Source organism: Lepidothrix coronata, unplaced genomic scaffold, assembly GCF_001604755.1.
Source record: "Lepidothrix coronata isolate B3197 unplaced genomic scaffold, Lepidothrix_coronata-1.0 Scaffold61, whole genome shotgun sequence".
NCBI classification, from domain to species: Eukaryota; Metazoa; Chordata; class Aves; order Passeriformes; family Pipridae; genus Lepidothrix; species Lepidothrix coronata.
This window is the reverse complement of record NW_016690241.1, coordinates 603343-626643: the sequence shown is the minus strand read 5'-3', so window position 1 is coordinate 626643 and position 23301 is coordinate 603343.

The following is a 23301-nucleotide window of genomic DNA, read 5'->3' as shown; positions in this document are numbered from 1 at the left end:
AGTCAATGTGCAACCTATTCATTTTCATTTAATGAGCTATAAGTAATTTCAGGTACTACATAGATACAGTATGACAGGTTTTTATCTGCTGGTTTTACATTCACATTTTCTATACTAAAAATAATATAAAAATAACAAACTCCTCTATCCTTGCAGTTTGACAGACCCACACAAATAAAAGAGGCAACTAACTGATTATTCACCAAAAAAAAAAAAGTTCAGCTGACTCATTCTGTACTGTTGAGATGTTGAAACTGGGAAAACTCTCTAAAAGCCTTTTACATCATTAAATTGTTTTAAGTGGGCTTCAAGTAGTGACTTCCCAGGTCTCTCATGCACAAGCCTGGACAGCTGTAGCCCTGTTGCCTCCAAGACTGGCTGTGTTGCAATGGGCAGCTTTGTTGCTGCCAGGCACAGCAGATGAAGGTGTTCTTTCATGCCCCTTTGACAGTTCAAGCTAGAAATGCCCAGGGCAACAGCATGAAATTTTGAACTTTGCAGATAGGCAGAGTCTCTGGGCCATGGGAAAAATATGCTACCACTGTGGTATTTAAACTGTCTGGGTCTCATATGTTACTCTGGTACCATATGAATTACAAAATTCTCCATTTCAGGCCTTTAAGAACCTATTTTTCAAAACCTGCTTTCTCCCTCAGGGTCCATATGTACCAGCACAGCAGAGCAAGTAAGTTTGTGGCTTTTTATGCCATTTTATGATTCTATTTCAAACATCATCAATCCCAGGTCTTTGCAGGGTTTTGCCAACAATCTTCTGTTTCCTTTTAGAAACAATTATTGAACAACTCAGGATAGAAAGAACCTCAAAAGCTTATCTGGTCCAACGCTTAAACAGCATGTCCTATTCCTCCTATTACCTTTCACAAGTATCTACCTACCATTTTGCAAATTGTCAAATGATTATGCAAATCCTAAAAACTCCCAAAATTAATTCTGAAGCCATTGTAGCATTTCAAAATAGATGTTAACAGTAGTGGAAGTTTTGTAGTAAAGCAACAATTTACCATAGTGCAAAAGGCAGTGATAATTCCAACTTTCCTGACTGCTACCGAAAGACTGGCCAGAAAGCTTTCAAATCCTCCAGCTCCTGGTCCCATTAACCCAGTTGGCAGTCTGCTAACACAGAAGTCAGTTGAAGAGCAGCTTCTGGCAAGTGCCAGGGACCTTGCTGCAGTACAGTAATTGTGCTTACCAGCTCTCAAAAATACTTGGCTTCATAAGCAACTGCTTTATTAAGTGCCTATAATTTCTCTATCCAAGCTTGGGCAGAAACGCACACAAATTGTGACATCATGACAAGTCAGAGCCCTACATCATATTGAAGAGAGTTTCATTTGGAAAAAGTCTTTTCCGCTGTATCACCTTGTGATCCTGGTCAAGAGGTTCAGTGGTCAAGAGGAAGCTCCTCTGTTAATCTCCCTAACTCCTATTCCCCTTTGAGCCAGACCTCCTACAGGCAACTGCTAAGTGCTGTTGCTTGATTTCCTTCATCAGGCTGTTCAAATGAAGCACACAAACAAAGGTCATGATGTCTTTACTTGGCACTTGAGGAAAAATGGTATTAGAAGATACTACGTGTTAATTTAGGGTTTTCTGATCTGATACCATGGTCAGGACTATATCTGAAAATATCCTAAATTCAGGTGAAAGCCCAAACATAAGCCAATAGATTCACAAAAATTTACTTGGATTTAGTTTTACTTAGGTAACTGTCCATACAGACTTGTTACCAAGAGAAGATATCATTTATTTGTTTCTGATACAGGGAAGGCCTGACAGATTTCACCAAGCCTGACAGATTTCAAGAAGCATTTGGACAATACTCTCAGGCACATGATGTGACTCTTGAGGATGGTCCTGTGCAGGGCCAGGAGTTGAACTCCATGATCAGCGTGGGCCCCTTCCAACTTGGCATATTCTGTGATATTCTATGATATTGTATTGTTTACTTCTCTCCTTGCATGGTAATTTTGTAAGCATTCATCTCAAACCTTTTTCTACACCTTCTCTCATTCTGGAAAATCTTTTCAAAGCTGTGAATACTCGTGCACAGCCCTGCTTTCCTACAAACTGTGTTCATATCAGAAAAAGAGGTAGTATTACCTCTCTGTTTGTCTTCACAGAAAAGAAGCCAAAGGTCCTTTTCAAAATTACTTTAACAAATATAAGAGGCTTATATTTGCCTGTTAGACAGATATACTGAAAGCCTACCCTGTGGCATTCGTATATGTTTGAGCAATGTGGTTTGAAACCCATATTTTCGCTTTAAAAAGGTGAATTTTGCAGTGGATACAAGGTCCAGAGTTCAATTTTTGAGTCCCTTTTATTCTGATGATGCTGTTACTATTTTAATGGTGACAGCCTGAGGCTTCTAGACCTGGCAAACATGAACAGCTTTTCATCTTTGTAAAAATAAGCTGAGATTGTTCACTGAGTTTTCCATTGTTTATCAGCCCTAGTAAATATTTGTGGGTGCCTCTATTCATTAGCTGTTTCAGATTTGCAAAGAAATATTTCCAAAATAAAAGAGAGAGGGAAAAATGGGGGGAAATATCTGGAATGCCAGCAGCAGGAGCAGCCGGTGTAGTGGATGCCAAGGCAACTGTAACCTTCCCTGTGCCCTGGGTCTGTTGCACCTTCCCCTGGGTCTGTTGCTTCTTGCTATTCCATTCACATTGTCTTTTCTGCATCCTGGACAACACTGCCAATTAAAACAAAACCTTTACCTTGCAGCCTACTTGCAAACAGTGTTGACTGAGGTTTATTACTGGAACAGTTTAAAGTAGCCAAGAAACATACCTCCAATCCCAACTGTAGCAGATAGCGTTTAAAGAAAGGCTCAGAGTCATTTTTTCTTGGTCATGACCTTCCCACCCTGTAAAGAAGAGCTGAACTGCTTCAAGAACATGCTTTTGTCCTATATAGAGTTTCCTGAGCATCTCATTTATAGTCTTCCAGTATCTGACAGAAGTTTGAAAGCACTGATGTTGCCTTTACTGAGAAAGTATCAAAGGACTCCCTCAAGTCTGTGCTCATTTCTGGGGCCTTTCAGACACAAGTGTTATGTTGTAGGTGAAAAGAGAAAAAAAAAGTGTTGCTCAAAGCTTTGATGCTCATTCTAGTTGAAAAACCCCTTAATGGACCTGTATATTGGGTTTTTTGGGGAAATTTCATCTTGATGTATTACTTTCGATATTTCATTTGCTTTCATCTTTAGTGGCTAGATTAGATCTCTCAAAACATAAGTGGTATGCTTCATACAGGGTCCATCTCTCATGCTGCAAACCTAATGTTGGCCAGAAAATACAGAAGTAGCTGAACCACACCACCTACATGGTGACAACTCCAAATCTAATCTTATAAGATTTTTTTTTACTAGAAAATTCATTTTTCCATTAAAAACAGATGCTTTTGCTTCATCTGCTCCAGATCACCTTTTCTCCCCTCAATTAATTCAAACAGAACATTTTCAGATAGCCTCTACATTTTGCAAAAGCTTTAAAAATACTTAATCTTACTCTTTTCTGGTAAATACAGTGAATAAATTTTTTCCCATTCCCTTTTGTCTGTTAAAATTTATGTGCTATTTCTTTTAATTTCCTTTTCTAATTTTTTATTCTGCATTCCTACTTATAATATTGTTCCAATGGGGGGTCTAACAAGAATTTATTAAGCTAAATGAATTATTACAGTTATCTTAGATCTTGGGTAGTTAAACTATTATTACTGAAATTTCTTTTAATTCATTTCAATAAAAATTATTCCCACTTATGAAAAGAAAACCACTAAAACAAAACAAAACAGAATGAGCTAGAAAGATACTTCAAGAGGTGAGAATAGAAACTATTATTACTTTTTGACTCTTCTGTTGTTTAACAAAATCCCCAGGTTGTGCTGTCCAGTAGTGGTCCATGCTGTAAGTATTAACACACCACTTCTACCAACTGCTTAATAGTTCAAGTGGTTCCAGTTTATGCTACAGATTTAAAGGTCTTACATTCTTTCTTCTAATACTGTTCAAGTTGGATTCAGCAAATTTTTTCCCAAGTGGAAGTGCTGTTTTCCACTCATTTTTTACTGACTAAAAAGACAAAGCAAGAGATCCATTTGGAAAAAAAAAAAAGGTATTCAATGGGTATTGTAAATTAGAATTAATTACTCTCATGTCTTGACTGTGGGACCAAAACATGTACTTGTGCGCACACATGCGCAATAATGTAATGAGACACATTTGCCTCTTGGAAAACTGGTATTATCCACTGCACAGACATAGGGCAGAGGAGAACGTAATAAAATTATTATTTTATATAGCATATAAATATTACTATTTTAAAACATAGCTTTAATACTCAGATGAATTGTGCTCTCTTTCTGGCACTCCCACAAAAGCCCTGTTTAGCAAGGCTATAAGAAGGCCATCGTTTGAGGATATCAAAGTAACAGGTTGAGTACCAACCTCAACCACAGTATTTCCCTGTTTTGGCAATCTGTACATGATACCAATGCTTGGCATTTTTGCATGATTTTGGGGAAGGTGGGAAGGAGGAAGGAATTTTGGGAGACAGAATTTTGGCAATAGGTGTGCAAATTCAAATTCAGAAACGTAAAAATGAGAAGTTCTGAGTCCCACTGCAGGTCAGAATGGAAATAAAATACATGCATCTTAATCATCCTGTCCCTTTTCTATTTATGAAACAAATGTAAGTCTCACTTCTAGCTGCATACTCTGTCTACTTGGGAATATAAATTATTGTCACAGCTTATGTTGGCTTAATATATTTAGGTTGTTCCTGATGTAAAGGGTCCTTTTATAGAAGGCTAGGTAATATTACTTTTGTTCATTATGTTCTCCTCCAACCTGTTTCCCAAGTTGATAGTATTTGTAGTAGAACAGTTGTCATTCTGAGCTTTTCATTACTTCCCTTGAGATACCTGTCAATGCAAACAGCCAAAATCATGTAGCAGAAACTGTGCTGCTGTTCTCCAAGAGATCCCAAGTCACCAGCATGTGGTTCTCATTTGGAAAGATTGAGAAGGAGTAGTGTTCTCATAATAGCTCCAAACAAAAAACATTTACTTGAAACTGAAGAGTACAGTGAGAGGTGATATCCTGAGGAATACATTTTTCATATTTAAGCCAAAAATGGTACAAAAAGTACATTCATTTGTCAGTCTCACTAACTGCCAAGATGTAGAGAAAGGTCACCTATATAATCCCAATTAACTGAAGAAGCACAACTGAAAATGGGAGCATTTGCATCAGTGCATCAGGGTGTCAGGTTCGACTCCCATCCCGAGTGAAACTGAAGTTTATTTAAAGATTGATGAAAGCATAATATAAGTCAAATGTTTTCCAGGCTGCTGCAACACACAGTGACATTAAAACTATACTCATCTAATTACCTTACCTACAGCCATGGAACCACTTACAACATCTAAACATGATGAAAAAATCATAATAAATTTTACCATTCCAATACAATGGCTTCTTTCTGTTGTACTGTTCTGGTTGTACATAAAACAATAATCATAAATCTGAAACTTCCTCAGCATTACTGTTTAGTATAAATGTAAATTCTATCAAATACGACTCTGCTACAGAATATCACAATACAAGTTATATGTGACTAATCCTTTTCTAGAATAACAAATATACCAGGTCTGAGTGAAGAGGAATTTATTGGCTAGTTTCAACATCTGAAAATATTCAAGTCACAGACCTAATTTATGTTTGGTTTCTTCCTAAGATATAGAACTCAGAAATCAGAAATTATATGACAAAGTAAGAAGACAGAGAAGTTTATATCACAGGTAGCTTACCCTTAATAGAAAAAAAAATTTCAAAGGATACAAAGTCTCTTAAAAAAGTTTGGCTAAATAAGAGGAACTGTAGAACAGGACAGAAATCATGGGAATTAGGTCTAGGACATGGTATTGTCTTAAGCTTACAGCACTGAAATGGTTGAAAGAGATTGACTTGATAGACAAGAGATTGACTTGTTAGATTAACTATGATTTTCTGATAGCCAAAGACAGAATTAGGGAAATATTTGTGGAGTAAAAGGAATGATTTATAATACAAGGCAAACAACTGAGCACCTTATGGAAAAAAAGAAAAAGACTGTCCTGAGGTAAGTAGAAGCAAGTCATATTATTCTTCATGATGCCTTAGAGTCTTTTTGATTTTTCTAATTTTTATAAGTTTTATAAGTAGCTATGTAGAAAATGTAGGTTTTAGAAGCAGAAGCATTTATTCCTTTACCCTTAACACAGTAACTACACACATATCCCAACCCTTTTACCCCAATTCTCCATATCAGTTCTCCTAAATTCCATTAGAATATTTAGTCTTCTGTTACAGATAGGCCTATTCTACTTAAGAACACTTGTACTCTGACCTAAACCGCAAGATACAGCCAAGAACTGGGTGAACATGTGCCCTTTGTGCTCCGAGGAAGATGAAGATGATGAAGAAAATGACCCCAGACCCAATTGCCAAGGGGTGGATTGGGGGTGGACCAGGGCAAAAGCCAGAGGGTGGAAAAACCTGGGATTGGACAAACAGTATTATAAATTGTAAGCACCTGAGGCAGAGGGGCACGTGCATTTTGTAACTTCTGTGCTTTGGAGGCATGATTAAATCCTTTTCTTATTTCACCTCTAATTAAATTGCTCTGGAGTTTTTTTCCTCAGCTCCTTAAGGCATCATTCAAAAGAGACAAGTTTTCTGCTTTAAACAATTTAGAAACTCAAATAAGTCTAACTTTTTTAAAGAAAAATTGTATTTCTTAGTAGATGCCTCCTTCTGCAGTGAAATTAAGTTCAGCTTTAAGGAATTATTTAATAAAAAAAACTGCCAAGGGTATTTGAAAAATTTATATTTTTTTCCACAAAGAGAAATTGTTTTCCATACTTTGTCCTCGTCCATGGTTTTTGTCTAACTGGAGTATTTTTAATTCTCTGATTATTCTGAAAAGGAAAGACTTTGAGCTTGCACAGAGATCAGAGTTTGAAGTGATCATATTATCAATATTGTTGATTATTCAATTGATTAATTCTTTTTGGCACTAGTACAGGTTATTTGCCAGGGCCATAGCTTGAGATGGGGAGTCAGAGCACATCATATATGCCAGCAAGAAACATATTTTTATTGCATGAAGTTCCTAAGAGAGGGGACAAAAAATAGTTCCCAAAACCTTTCCTGAACATGCTGAGATTGTCTAGTCAACCACCCAGAGCTCAACTTTCAAACATCTTTTAGAGGTTTATGGAGAGTTAGGCACAGGCAAGGGAAATAAGGCAGGTGGTGCAAATTAAAGAAGATTTGTAGGTACTCTGTCTACTCTGTGTTTGAATTAACTAAAACAAATTTCTAAACACTACAGAACAGCTGTGCAAAAAAATGAATTATATTAGCTATGAGAAAGTCCAGGATTTCCCCCTTTAGATGGATTCAGTAAAGTATTTCTTGTTCATCCCATTAATTTTGCTGTTTGGGACTGTTATAAACTACAATGCACGTGCTAATACAGCATGTTTTTATTATTGATTTTTCTCTCAATGTCTCAATGCAATGTACAGTCATGACTTTATTATGTTTCTGCCCCCCCACGAGACAGTATAAATGCAATCATCTCAGTGGTATAAAAGAATGGGCACAGAAAGCACCTTTGGACTAGTAAACATGTATTCAGAGGAGAAATCTGGACAGGGGGAGGAAGTTCATATTACTGATTACAGTAATGATGATAAGAAAACAACCCTCCACATAGGTTCTATGGGAACGTAAAAAAGGATGTGGTAGAAGAGACTTCTGCCAGATGTGGAAAGCAGAGAGAGGACAATGCTGGCTCATGGCAGGATGCCTGTTTTCCTCCTACCAGTTTTGAATGACTTCCAGAAAAAGAGTACACTATAGAATATTTCTCCCTTGAGTGCCTGTGCTCCTGACAAGTATGAAATATAGGCAGGAGGGCTTGGCTATATCTTCAGAATGTGAAGCAGAATTAGTCAAAAAGCTCAAGTGTGATCTTTGTGCTAGTAAAGGGGATTTTGTCCAACAGTTACCATGAAAAATTGCCTTGTTATATTTTTAAGGGCTCCAGCAGAAAAACAAAACACCAAATTAACTCACATAGACACCAAAAGTAGAAGTTGTTTTGGTTTGGTAGGATTGACTTTTTTTATTGTTTAGTTGTTCAGTAAAATGCTTGAGGGTTTTTTTCCCTATCCTGTACTTTATTTTTTCCTTCAGTGTGATTCCCCCTTTCTTGCGTTCTAATAGTTAAAACAAAAAAAAGGAGAATAATTCTTTAGAGTCAGAAAGACTTTTTACGTCACCTCCACTCCCAAAGAACTTCAGATTAGAAAAAAAATGCTCCATTTTATTATTTGTAACGTTTCAAGCTGAGAAAAAACAACTCCCTAAGAAAGCAATGCTGTGACTAGAACAAGAGGAGACAGTTTGTCTGCTTCTTCGTAACATGAAGAGAGCTCTTATAGGCTACCGATGCTCTTGTGCCATTGCCTTGCAAGAGAGACGAGGAAAGTGACTGCAGCCTTCACCCCCTCTCACACTCCTGCCACCCATGGTGCAGAGTTAAGTTATGCATCTTCAAAGACAAAAGGTTCAGAGAGAGGGACAATAAATCTCTCTGAAGTTGTTCTTGTGGTGGTAGGTTGTTAGCTTACTGGCACGACACTGTGTTTGGCTTTGTCTAACAGCTTGGCATTCTACAAAAAAAAAAAAATCAGGTCTTTAACTTCAACTCTAACTTTATGCCTTCAAGTTTTGATATTTTCATCCAAGGCATTTAGAATGTACCCATTATTTTTGCAGATCACATAATCAGATAGTATTAATAACAATAATACCTAATTGGCTTTTTTTTTTGACTAGAGTATATTTCTCTCATCCTAATTGTTATAATAAAATATAATATGTGTTGATTGTTACACAAGAATTAAAGAATCTTATTACTACAATAGAGTTTTGTTCCTGTTTAAGTATGAAATTACTTATTCTGACAAAAGTTTGTGGAGCTGGAGTTCAGTATTGTCCCAGTTAAAATAAACCTGCCAGAACTTCAGCAGAGAATTGTTTGCAAGTGACAGGCTTTTCTCCTTTGAGAACAAACATGAAGCAGTATTTGTCTCATACTCAAAGTCTGTATTCGGCTCCATACACATTTGGTTTCTGTGATTATTGTACCAAACCCGAACCTGACTGAAGTGGAAATTGTCAATTTCTGTGCTAGATCTGAACCACAGGTCTCAGATTAGACTGGCACTCTGTTCCTCATATATGTATATTGTATCCCCACAACAACATAAAAATTCTTTGCAGACTAGTAATAAAAAAAACACACTGTGCAGGAATACTTCTTTAAATGTGTCTTGGGAGAAGATCTGGTAGTTAGAGGCAAACACACAGGAGGAAAAGATTACTATCACTATAATACCAATGTAGATGGTATCATTCCTTTGAGAAAATACTATGCTCCTCATGGTAGCATGAAATGAAAAAAGGCTCCTAAGCAGTTAATTCACTGCATTTCTAAAATTTATCTTACAAAATTCCAAACAGAACAGCAACAGAAGAATCGGGGCAACTGTTCAAAACAAGATATGAAAGAAAATATGAAGATCTTAGAAAGAATCCTTTTGTTCAACAACAGTCTGTCCCATCAGAAGAAGGCTAGCATGAAATTTCTTGAAGCTTGTTTTGTCTGGGAAAGAATAATTGTAGTGTGTTCTCCATAGTCTGATTATGCTTTCAAATTAGTTTTCATGTGTTTACTGCTCCCTAAGCAAATCTATTTACAGAAATTAAGCAAACTACATACAAAATCTATAAATTAGAATTTTCCAAGAATAAAGATGATGTTTTCTAGCTCCACTTAATTATTGAAGTGCAGGTGGGGAGGAATTCAAAGTGGACAAAAGAAAACCAGGCTTCCATTTTATGGTGTTGGGCAAATTCCATGACTACTTATTCTTTCCTTCTATGCAGAATGTAGCTTAGCTGTGATTTTCACTTAATTCTGCTGAGGTGCTGCAGAGAATAATTTGTTTCAAAATGCATTCAGATTTGCTGATGATATTGCAGAATGGCATGCATTAAACTTGGTTTGGAAGTGCACATAAATACATGCTTTCAGCTTGTTCTCAAGTGCCTTAAGACTGAGCAAAGACCGGAAGTGAGGTAGACCCACCTCCTGGCAGACTCCAGTTAAGTTGTGCCTGTTAATGTCATGTCTGAATGTGGTCAGATATGCAGAGACCTTTGGTACACTTGGCTAATTATATTACAAAATCATAAGAACAGCACCCTACCTGTAATGCAGAATACACTCACCTTTTCCATGTTATGGGTTGATGAGCCATGCCATCAAATTTTGTTTGAGGTCTGGCCAGACACATCTAACACAGATAAACAGGTCTCACTGTGAACTAAAATCTCATTCTTCCTTTCCTCTGGGTCGATCTTGTTCCCCTTCTCTTACTCTTAAACCTGGAAGCTTTGTGGTATAAGTTTTCCTTAGTGTTCAGTGATGAAATGAAGCTTGGAAAAGAAAATGAGAGTCACAAGTATGATTTATTTGTAGCAAGGAAACCACTCATTGACCAAGTCAAGCATTAAAGTTTGTTCCAAATTGTTATAAAATACTCACCTTTGGAGCCCAAATTGACACTTCCTTGTCCAGAAAGTCATTCTATGAATTGACTTGAAATTCCTAATTCTGTCTAGCTCCCTTTTCTTCTCAAGCAACTATGTTCTCGGATAGTCCTTACTGAAGGGACATATATAAAGTGCAGACACCATCATTTAAAGAAAATTACTTATTGTTATGTAGAGGCTTCTCTTCACTGGAACAAACATATTGCTAGAGTGGATACCAGGCATAGGATCTGTCCTTAGTAGTCATGGAGGGTTGAGATTTTTTTCTTCACGAATAGAATTAGATACAGAAGAATGATCAGGCATTCAAATTAAACCTAAGGTAAAGCTTAGCTGAACAGCAGAGTTCTGCTGTTTTCCAGAGAGTAGAAGACAAAGGACCATTTCAAGTTAAAAAGTTTCTCGCGTCACTGGCTCAGTACCTTTAACCAAAACTATAGTGGCATTGTGATGTTTCTTATAATTTAGCTGAGCAGATTCCCTTCACTCTGGTTTGACAAACTTCTCATAAGCTGTTAGGAAAGGTAACAGTGGCAGTGATCTTCTATATATCTTTTATAGTCTAAATGCTTGCTGATTTTTCACACCTGTGGGGTGGTAGGAAAACAGTCATTTCCACCAGTTTAACAAGATTTAAGAAGAGATTTGTTATCTGGAACTGTTTACAGATTAGTATACCAGATGTAAACATGGAATCTGTTCGTGAGGTGCTATAGTTGAAGCACAAAAATGCTGCATCCAGCCAACTCCTTGATTAGTTGACTTCATAGTTAACACAAGCAGGATTAGAAACTAGATCTTACTCCTGCTGAAAGTAGTGAACCTTTTCTCTACTGAGCAAGATGAATAGTCCAAGATCGAGGCATTTAGCACACAAGCTGAAACTCAGTTCTCTGCTTGGACAGGTAAAAGCTGTGTTTAAGCCCTCATTAAACCCTTATGGATTTTCATGAGATCAAAGTTGTTCATATACCTCCTGTCAGTCCTGAAATCCTTAAGCCTCAGACAGAGAACAATTTTGACTCTCCTGGGTGTAACACAGCATAAATTTGTAGATATGAGCCAGACACGGCTACATGAAATTTAGGAAAATTAACCATCTCATGCTCCTCATGTAATTCACAGTGTTCTTCACAGCTTCTCAATAAAGTCCTGTGCCATGGCTCCACTGCTGTCATGGGAAGAGAATGGGATATTCCATCAAACATCTGGATATAAGGATGTCCCTTCTGGTTATGTATATAGAAAGTACACATCTTTTACACACTCATGTTTGGAGTTTTAACACTGAAGAAACCCATACTAGTGACAGTTTCTCTATTTTTAAGGGTAAAAAAAGAGAAACATGAATGTTCCAAAATAACCGTGTAATAATTTTGCAGATAATGCATTGAACAGAGCAGGAATGCATGTTTTACTAACCTAAACTCATCACTGTATGTCAAAATGAGGAAGGAAAAGAGAAATACAGAAAAGATAATAGTTTTCTATTTTATTTTTCTTTTTTAGTTGAAAGGTACCTTTCAACTAAATTGTGTAATTATATGTTAGTATTGGTTAGGAAAAATATGTAGGCACTTCAAAAGTATATGATTGCTCCTAGCCAGAGAAAAATAATAAAGTTTTACTTTAGAACAACATATTTCTTCCACCAGAGTTGCTAAGTAATCATTACAAACACCTCTGCAATGCTGGTTTTTTACTCTAATAAGATCCTAAGCAGTTTGAACCAAGTGAATTTTGAAGAACTGTTGTGTTACTGTTCCCCTACAGCACTAAAGTAAGCTCAAATATAATACACAAGCTAGTTCTCATTTATTAGCCTGTTTGAGAAATTTTACTTAATATTAATAAGTGAAACAATAACCTAACCTAAACAGACTTCTGGTTTCATTTAACACAATAAAAATCATTTGTGAGCTAGTGATAGTGTATTTTATAGACACTGGCACACCAGCAGGAGGACAGATGCTTCATCTGGAGGAAAGCTTTGAAAGACGCTATTATCAGCATTCTCTGGCAAGCTGAGCTTTGATATTTTTCTATAAAATCAATCTGTGAATGTGATTTATGCTTTGGGACAAAGATTTCATATTCGTGGTGGTAGGCACCACAAGAGGAGATCTATTTTTTTCAGAGTACTCAATCATGCCTTCATGTACAAACGGTTAGAGCATCAGAGCATGTTTTTAGACAGATATTTTAAAGTGTCTAAGTCTGAAACTTTTTGTCCCTTCCTATGTGTTGTTACCCAGGACTCCTAAGCAAGTGTGATGTCTTTATGTGTATTTCTAATAAACTTTGAACTCTCTAGACAATTTCAGAACAAAGGAGTGAGGATCTTCAAGATATTGTTTCCACAAGTCTATTGTATCTTATTAGATAACAGGAAATTAAATCATATATATCAAACCATCAGAAATCAATTCCCATCCACTGCTCATAGAAATATTTTTTTTTTATGCCTGCTTCCAGTACTTACTTCTCTCTATGTCTATTTATATTAGCTTCATGAAACTTGTTTAAACTTCTCCATCAAATGTCAGGACCTCTTTGCATTCCTGGAAAATGCTTAAATAAGTTAATGTAACATGAAGGTTGAGATTCCCAGCTAGACACACTTGGGTGAGTCAAGATCTAGGCTCTCTACTGTTTGAACCTGCAAGACTTTCCCAAGAGTGTCTTGCGTAGAAAGTGCTTCAATAAATTTCTGTTTGGTTTGGTGAGTTTCATTGATAGGTAACTCTCAGTAGGATCAAGGGGAAGTTTGACTTCTTACGGATAGGGAGCAAGGGGACAAGCAAAGTTTCTTTGGCCAACTCAATTTCTGCAAGACAGTGGGTCCCAGGACAGTCTCTCAAAGCTTTCATCCCAACACAGTTACATTTCATTGTGCAAAGACAGATAAAATGAGAAACAGACTTAAGATTCCCAGTAACAGTCAAAACAAGAGTGCTAGTATTTTTTTCCCCCACTTCTACTTTTTAATGAACAAGAAAGAAAAGTGCTATTGGGCTTTGGTAACAACCAAATGGCTCAATGTTGTGCAAACTTTTAATCTTTATTTACTTTAAAGAGAGGATAGAAGAAACTTGAAATCTAAAGTAGCATGCCTGAAATTAGATATTGGAGCCAGTGTTTCCTCCTGGAAAACAAGCATCAGTAAAGTTTGACAGATTCGAGTACTACAAGTTAATCTCAACTCTAATTAAATGTTATGTGGAACAGTTCTTTTAAATGAGTGGCATTAAAGGTACTTCAACTTTCTTTCTCTGTATTGCACATCTATTTTGAAATTCACAAGCTGTGAAAGCTAAGAAGAGCCACATAATCCACAGTCTGATTTCCTGTCACAGGCATCTATCTACATAGACCCTCACTCAGTCACTATTCCTTCAGGCTCAGAATTCTGTATGAGTCAGTGAATATCTTCAGGGATGCACCAACCATGATTTAAGAAGCGAAATTCTGTCCCCACAGAAGCACATGGAAGGTCTTCCCTACATCCCACCTATATAATTACCAGCTAAACATTTGGATATGATAAACTTTCAGTGAATATGGAGAAAAATCACCCGAGGGACCTGGTGATATTTGCTTTGCACATCTCTGTGTTTGGGATCTGCAGTAATGTTATTTGATGAAGCGGTTGGTCTCTAGAGCTCTGAGGAATTCTTCAATTCATTACATGTGACCAGAGACAGATTCAAAAGGACATACAAACACACTGTAATCCAGGCAATCAGCAGCACTGCTACAGATACCAAAACACAAACGAACAAATTTGCCAGGCTGTAATATCGGTTGCAAACCGGGAGAAATCAGATTTTCCAGTTGACCTCATTGCAGAACTGATTTTTTCCCAAGGTGCAAGAACAAGTATTAGCAGATGAAACTAAGTGGTAGTGGATTCATATGTAATATTATACATACTATCAATATTCTCTCACTACAGTGATAGCCTCAAACTGTGAACTGTATCTTCTGATGGTCCATGGACTGTTTCTAAGAAATCTGCAAAACATGGTCAAGAAAGATCTACTGATAGTACCTTGTATTTACTCAACAAGAGAAATCAACTGCTTTGAGAAAAAAATAGATTTACAAACTGAAAAAGGTTAGGAACTACTCCTTTAGGAGTCTCTTATCCTGTTCCCTGCATTAGCAAATTGATAGGACAGTTGATTTCTGAAAGAGAAGACAAGCTGAGAAAAAAGAAAGAGTAATTGATGTTGTTCTAATAAAGACATTTCAAAAATACTCCCATAAAAAGATTATGAAAAAATAGCATTTCTCCTAAGAATGGTACAGTGAAATTAAATTTCATTCCCTATGTTTTCAGGAAAACTGGTACTGCCTGAATCCATATTTAAGTTACCAGCCTGATGAAGCATATGGAATTGTTATCAAGTCACAAGTCTATAACATTTTTTGACACCTGCTGGTGCCAAGACATTTGACTCCAATCTAGTGAAGGGTTTGTGTAATGTTGAAAGTGTTGGAATTAACTATATTATTTCCCATGCTTGGTGGCCCTAGTGACCAAGGTAGGTGGGAGTTTCTATACACTTTTGAAATACAGATTATAGCCTTAAATTAGAAGAACAATAGATTAACACTGAGGGTGCCAGTATGTTTCCCAGAGCAATAGAAATGGTAGGTGTAACTTCTAAACCTGCAAAGAAAATGCATTTTCACTGCAATGGCTTGGCTTTGCTTCTCTTTTTACATGTCTTGACTACACTCATAATCCTGTTTGAAATAATTTCTGGTGTTTTGCACACCACTTCAGGTTTCACACCCCTTTGCAACCTGGAAAGTTACTGAGAACTTGCTGCTATACATCTTGTATTTCAGTTTTTACCAGACCACAAAAAGAGAATATAACCAAATATGAATCTTCTGTGTGATGCATATGCTTGTCAGGCAGGCAACAAGTTGCTTCAAGTTAGCTGAGACTTAAGTTAGTGATCCACTTTTGTTTTCTATCTTCTGGTGGCCAACAAGCTTTGTCAAACACGACCAGAACTTTTGCACAGAACTATTCACAACAAACTTCACCATCACTCTATGCAGTCAATAAGCTTTATGGTAAGACTTCAGTCTCTCCGCTTTTGCTGAGAATTTAATTAAGTTTCTGTTTTCAGAGTAACTAACTAAATTAAACCTGTAAATCATTCTAAAACAATCCATATTAATTTTTTTTTCAGAGTCAGTGCTCAAGACTTTCTAGAACATGTGCAATCCAGTTTGTGATGCAAACTACAGATTTGCCACGCTCTTGGAAGCAGATGTGTGAATAGTCTGGGCTGCCAAACTTGTTCTATTACTGAAAATAGGTTCTCAGAAGACTTGTACAAGGATGGTGAAACTCAACTAGCATATAATCATTGCATATAACTTCTGTGATTCTGTTTAGCAGGACAGATTTTATCCACTATTAGAAACAGTGCATAAAGCTAATTTCCTGATTAACTGCTAAATTTTATATTATGCACTTGTTCCTAACTCAACTTTCTTTAGATCCCTCACTGTAAAACTTATAATTTGCTGACTTTTCTCAATATGTGGACAATGTTTTTTTCCTTCTGATGATGGTCTAAACCATTACATCAGTACAGATGTCTGTATTACACATTAGGTACTTTGATCCCAGCTTCACCCATGAGAAAAAATAAAATTAAACTTAACAAAATATATCTGGTCCATAAAACCAGCATTGCCTTGTTCTTGAAATCCCTATCTTGGATTCATGCTACTAATTACTCAAAGTCAGCCAACAAGCACAGATATATTCCTTTGCATCTGGGGCTAACTATGCCCTTGTCTGATGTCTTATTGTGAATTAAATTCGAACTACTGGTTGCCCTAACTTAGTCCTGGCAAATGATCATTTCTCCTCTCCACTCATGAAAGCCAACCCTTAAGCACTTCTGCAATTCCGAGTGTGTCCCATCTGTTTCATCTGTTTATTTATGCCTATACTTATTAAGCGTAATGGGAAGGCTGCTCTGAGCCAGGCACCATTTGTAGGAATGGCTCATGCTGGGGCTTGTCTGGAGTCTCACTCCATGTCTGAGCCCACAAAGCCATGATCTGAAGGGATGGTGCTGGAGCCCTGCTTTGAAAGCACCACACTTAAACCTAGCACCTAACCAGATATGCATTTAGTCCATCTAGCAGCACCCTCCTGACAGGTTTTTAAGACAAAGAGCATGAGAAACTCCACAGTGAATGGAGTATCAGAGCGTAACACACTCACCATGCTGTAGGCTGAGGTGGAAAGGGAAATTGCAGCAGCACTTTCCAAGCAGGTTAGCTCCCAGCCTGCACTCACTTCACTGGCAGCCCCTGGTTCCTGGGCATACTTTTATTTCAGAATATCTTAACTCACTTGTGAGAACATTTGTATGTTGGCTCTCATAGGAACAGGATGTGATAAAGTGATGCTTCCATTACCCTCTCAAATCTGGCTTACTCTTTAAATCCACGCTGTGCTCATTAGAGATCCAGGCTCTGATCCTGAATACTGCTTTAACGTTCCCAGGGAACCAGAGCACAGCTGGTCTGCACAATGTTTTAGAGAAAGGTAGGTTTCTTTATGTGGGAATAGAAATCTGCCTGAATGTTAGGTTGTCTGAATAAACAAAAGTTTTGCTATTAACTACAAGACTGTTTATTGGAGGCAATTCTCAAAGGCTATTAGACAGAGGACATTATCTTTATATGCAGAAACATCTGTACACATTTTCCTGTAGCAAACATATCCTACTTTGCTACCTATTAAGTATTGTTTTTCAAAAACTGAGTCAAAAATTCACTAAAAGGCAAGCTAACAAATACTCCAAAAAGGCATTTTACAAGTTTCCACATGTAGTTTTGCCTTTGCACTTCCACTTCAATCATTTTCATTCCACCTCTTGCTGACTTTGAAACAAAGGTTGTCAGCCACATATATCTCTCATGATTTTATGATAGACTACAAACACAGGGGGTTTAGGACAAAAATAGTCAACTCCCTTATATTTATGGCAGACACTCAAACAATGCAGAACTCTTCTGTGAAATCCTGTAGCATGATGAAAACAAGTAGTAGATCAACACGAGCTGAATTTTGCTAATGGAAATGTGTGTAAATGATGACAAACTTTAATAAATTTCAGAAACAATGAATTTCCTGGCAGAATTTAATTTTGGTTTTCCTAATGTTGCCTAAAACATAACCTAGATTTTAAGGCATCACTAAAATAGGTGATTTTTGGACTCTTTTCATTGTTTCTTATTTAAAAAGTAGTGATTAAACAAATTATAATGAAAGATAATTATAATCTAAATTCACAAAGAGCAAAATGTGAAAATACCATCAGCAAAGCATTGTCACCAATATTGTCACCATGTTGCATGATCTGTCCTCTTAGTTTTCTTTCAGCTGTGTTTTCTATTGTCCAGAAGAAGATTAACAACACTACACAGTATAGAGATCAACTGGTACAGATGTGGTGTTTCATGATGCAAAAGACTGTTTCAAGCCCCAAAGGAAAAAACACAATAAAATAATAAAATAAAATACACACTAACAGTTGTAATTGACCAAAGTTGCTAAAGTACCCATTACTGACTTCTTTCCTGTGATAGGGCCTATATACCAACAATACAAACTAAAGCAAGACTTATCAGGGAAAATTAATCTGAAATTTACTGTTTCATTTCTATGGTTCAGGCTGTAATAAACAATTTCTTAAGCAAAATCCATCAAAAGTGATGTTGAAAATTAAAAGGAAGAAAGGGGGGGGAGGGGACAGGGTATATGATGATTGAGTCTCTATGCTCTAGTATTCATTTATACATTTAGCTTCTAATTAAAAGCAATGTTCAATGTTTCTGACTAAAACGCCATAGCATTTGGACCATCTCTTTTCAAAGACATCTTACTTATAGTGCTGTCATGATCCCTGTTTCTCACTGTGAAGACGACACTTAATCCTGGGAAATTGCATCTCATGGATTTCAGAAGAGAATGAAACTTTCTATATTTAAAAGTAGACATACTAGAGTCTAAAGCAATCTTTCTGTCACTCCACCCTCTTCCCATCTGTGAACACTGAAAGTAACATGAAATCTGTGCCCATTGTCATTGTCTTCCATTTTTCAGTTGTAATGCCTGCTTCATGTGAAAACCTTCCAGCCAGAAATCAATAGAGACTGGCTATGCTACCTGCTGCTCAGCCATAGGTTCTGTACAGTTAAAAGACTCTGGGCTTTAAGTGGTGCAGCAGACGCTGGTTGTAAGACAGGATTCTGGCCATACTTAGAGCCTCCTCTTCTTCACCTGGTCCTTTTTCTCTATCCTCCTCAAAGCTGTTTGTGGGCATGTAGCTGGGTCTCTCCCTCAATCCCAGCTGCACCAGCCTTCCCAGCCTCTCCCTAGAGCCCTCCCAGGCTATGCCAATTTGCTATTTGCATTAGGACACTGTGTGACTTGTTCCTCCACCTTCTTCACTGCACTGCTGAAAATCTGAAGTGTGAGATATTTCGTGTCATTAGCTATTTTCCAAGTAATTTTCCAGATGACTATTCAAAGCTAATTAAGTTAAACTCCTTGTCATCAGGTCATGGAAACATTTGGTACCATGATAGTACTTTTAATCTGAACCTGTGATATTTTCTGTGGGCTCCAAAATTTTCTTGAGCATCTTTCTTGCACTCTGTTTGTCTGCCTTTTCCTCTCTCACAAAGACACGCACCTTTAAAGATTTTGAGAAATATTTAAATAATTAGCTTTTAGCCACCCCAAGATTGAACATAAAGGCAACCACAAAAAAAAAGAGAAGCCAGAACTCTATTGCAATCCTTTGCCACCAATGTGTTGATTAAAGAAAATGTTAAACTGTAGGGTATCATCCAAGCCTGTAGGAGATCTACTGATACAATGAATGAAATAAAAAGAAAAAAAAAAAAATTATCTGATTACCCTTTCCTTGCATCTTTACTGAATAAGAAATAAAAAAGGAAATTTATCTTTGTTGTGGTTCAGATTTCCTCATCCTGCTCAAATCTGCTCTTAATTTAGAAATATGCTTGTTTCCTCTTTCACATTTTCATTAAATGTTGCTCAGACTTCCTGGATCTAAAGGAAGCCTTGAGACATGAAAAAAATGTCTTTTAGAACAAAGCACTGGAGTCACTGCGATACTGAGGACCAAATTCAGACCTTGTGAATGGACAGGGAAACAATCCAAAGGCAATATGGACCTCTTGTACTGGTCAGAAAATGATGCTGTGAGAGAGATGCTGTACCCAGGAAGAGGAAATCTGCAGTCTCTGTTTCATCTGTGTCCCTTCTCTTCTTTTTCTCCCGTGGACCACTCTGACTTCTCCTCCTCATGGAGGCCTTATTGAACATTCTATTTCTTTCTATCTTTGCCATTTTTCTCCTTGCTTTGTTTCCATTCCACCCATTTCTACCTGCTATTTCTCCTTCCTTACTTGTTCTCTCTCTTTGTCTGCTCCTCCTTCATTCCCACATCTGGCTTCAGCAAAGAGTTATGGCCATCTTCCTCAGTTCACCACTCTGTGGTGTCTCCATGATCCTCCTTTCACTTCTCTCTTCTCTCTCTTCCTTTGCTTATTTTTTTTTCTTCTCTCTCCTTTTTTTTTATTTTTTAATTATCCTTTTTAAAATTGCATATTCTTTTTTTTTCACTTCAGCACCTCTTTCGTCCCGTATTTTGTGTTGCAAAACATTTCTTGAAACCTCTACAAAGCAGCAATGATGCAATTCAGGTTCCTGGGATAACAGCAAGAGACAAATATAGAACAAACTTCCTTCCTCAATGCTGAGCATTCAACACAAAGAAATATGCTACAGAAGGAGAAGCACACCTCTCATCTCCAGAGCACTAAAGAATGGATGTGTGCAGGCACTGCTCCATCATATGGTGCTGAGCAGAAAGAGGAATTGGTCAGTGGGAGTTAACTGAGCACATGAAACCATTGAGAGGCCACAGTATTTCTCGAATGCCCTTCAGCTAAGACTGACATTGACTCTCAGTTGAAGCATGACGTTCTGTCACTCTGAGTATGGATTTGATGGAATAAGAAGCAAGTTCTTAAAGTTTGTCGTTTATGATACAGGGCAGGAATTTTCAGTGGAACACAGCCAACCAGGGCAAAAAATCTGAGCTATGGAGTAATATACTGTAATTTACAGTATCTCTCATCATGGTTTTTCTTGTGTCCTTTGTTCTGGGTCTTGGTCCCACTAGCATCACAGCCTGAGGGTCTCAGAAGACTGTACCTGAGCTGTGGATCAGGAAGACTACCTGGGAAACTGCACACCAACAGAGCTAGAGGTGTTCCTTGGGTAGTGCTGAAAGTGGAGTGTGGTTCACATCGGCCTTTGAGTGAAATGAGATATGCTAGATTATTTTAGGTTTGAGGGTGTTTGCAATCAGACCCATGGCAGGCTTATTTTGCAAGTTGGAAAAAAAGTTTGTCTTTTATATTTCTAAGGGTCACTAATCCACACTTCTTCAACTGTGCTGTATAGATACAAACTAATATAAGTACCCTTACCCATACTGAAGTTATCTTCATGTTTCTTGTGCATACAGTGCTAAATCCATCAGTTCATCAAGCCCCAGTCCTGCTAAATGAAAATTTAGCATTTCTTTGCCTCATACAGGTATAGCGAGGTACTCAAAAACTCAGATGAAGCATGGCAAATTAATGTTTGGAGACCTGACTTCTTTTAAATAAATATGATTTTTTTTTTAAATTTGTGGAGAAGCAAGAATGCTGCTGCTTTTCAAAATACCTAATTTTGGGACAAAACTGGTGTTCAAATGTGCCTTTTCTGTGTTGACACTTCATGCTTGTTAGACAACGGAAAAGAAGTTTCAACATAAAAATAACCATCAAAAATCCTTTAAAAGTGAAGTTTCACAGAAAACCTCAATTACATGAGATTAGTCAGTCATGGTTTAGTGAAACAATCTTTCTCAATGGAAACTTCATTCACCACTTTTTTCATTTTTTTTTCCTGATTGAATATAGGCATCTTCATGGATGTACTTCACATACTGAGTGGGCTTTGTAAATCTTTATAAACTGTTTTTTTGGCTTAATAAAAACTTACAGCTGTCCACCTGCAGTCTCATAGACTGTGCTGATCATTTATGAGTGATTTTCTTCTACTCATTTAGACATGAGTAGATTCCATGCCTGTGCAGAGAAGGATTCTGTATCTGATATGAAGCAAGCAATCCTATGCATTGAATTGATAATGAGTAAAGAGAGTATCTAGGGAAAGGATGACTCAGATGACTCTATTTTATGGAAAAGATTATACACATGCACAGAATGGACTCTCATTTCACTATCTTCCCTTCCAAAAAGCTTTGTATACCAGCAGTGAGAGGACAAAGTGCATGATGAAAAAGGGAAAGTGGACGTATACACATACACTTCTATTGTTAACCGAGATAAAAATAGAATTGTCTTCCTGTTATCCCCCTCATTGGATGTTCTAGAGAAATGTGTTTTTCTGAATGCTTTCTACATGAGTTTTTGATTAAAGAAAAAAAATAAAATGTATTATTTATGCCTTTTAAACAAAGGGCATATTTTCACTTATAAAACTTGAACTGGAACAATTAAATGGGACAAAGAGTACGGTTTGTATCAATAATTTATTACAATCATTCTAATGTTTAAGACATCATTAAACTTAGTTGGTTCCCATTTAATGTCAAAGTAATTACCCCAAAATTACATCAATTTGCCATCCTAAAGAAACAAAAGTAATAAGCGTTTCACTTATTGTACTAAAGACTCTTCCCATTAGTTTCTATAACTTAGCTATGTAATACACTAGTGTAAATATTTAAAAGGGACAACTGCGTTATCTTTGTGAGCAAAGATTTCTTAACTTCCATTAATCCATCTTTTATTACTACTATTAAAGGAAAATATTAGTTAAATATATCAAATCTTGGACACAGTTTTTAATGATTTAATTTATATTTTTGTTTTCCTTCCAGCTTTCTAGGAATGCCTCCTTTCTCCATAGCTTATGGCACTTGTGAAGGGCAAAAGCCTGGTTCAAATAAAAAAACTACAGCGTATTCCTCTATTTATATGCAGTGAGTATTGTTAAAGTCTTCTCTCTTTCACTCTTTTAATATCTGAAATGACATTAGCAAGAAAAATTTTTATTCAGAGCCATCATCTAGGTCCCAGTTCTACAAAATGAGTATCTGAAAGCTAGGCATTTTGTTAGACTGGAAGAAGACTGAGAATTAAGTAGTTTTGGTAAAACTTGCACTATGAAATTGGCCTATATTTGGGGATGGAAACAAAATGAGAAAGTTTTTCAAAGTGTTGACAAAACACAGAACATTTCTCGCTGTGTGGCCTGTTAACTAATGGATGTTGCAACAGGCTGGACAAATCACTGAATAAATACATATTTTTCAAACCTTATAGTCTTCTATTTACAACCTTATAAAAGCTCTAAACAAATATGCTCAGCAATAGCTGGAACTAGAACAAATATTGGTCAATGAGAAGCAGAATATAATTTGTGTTTTCAATAAGAACAT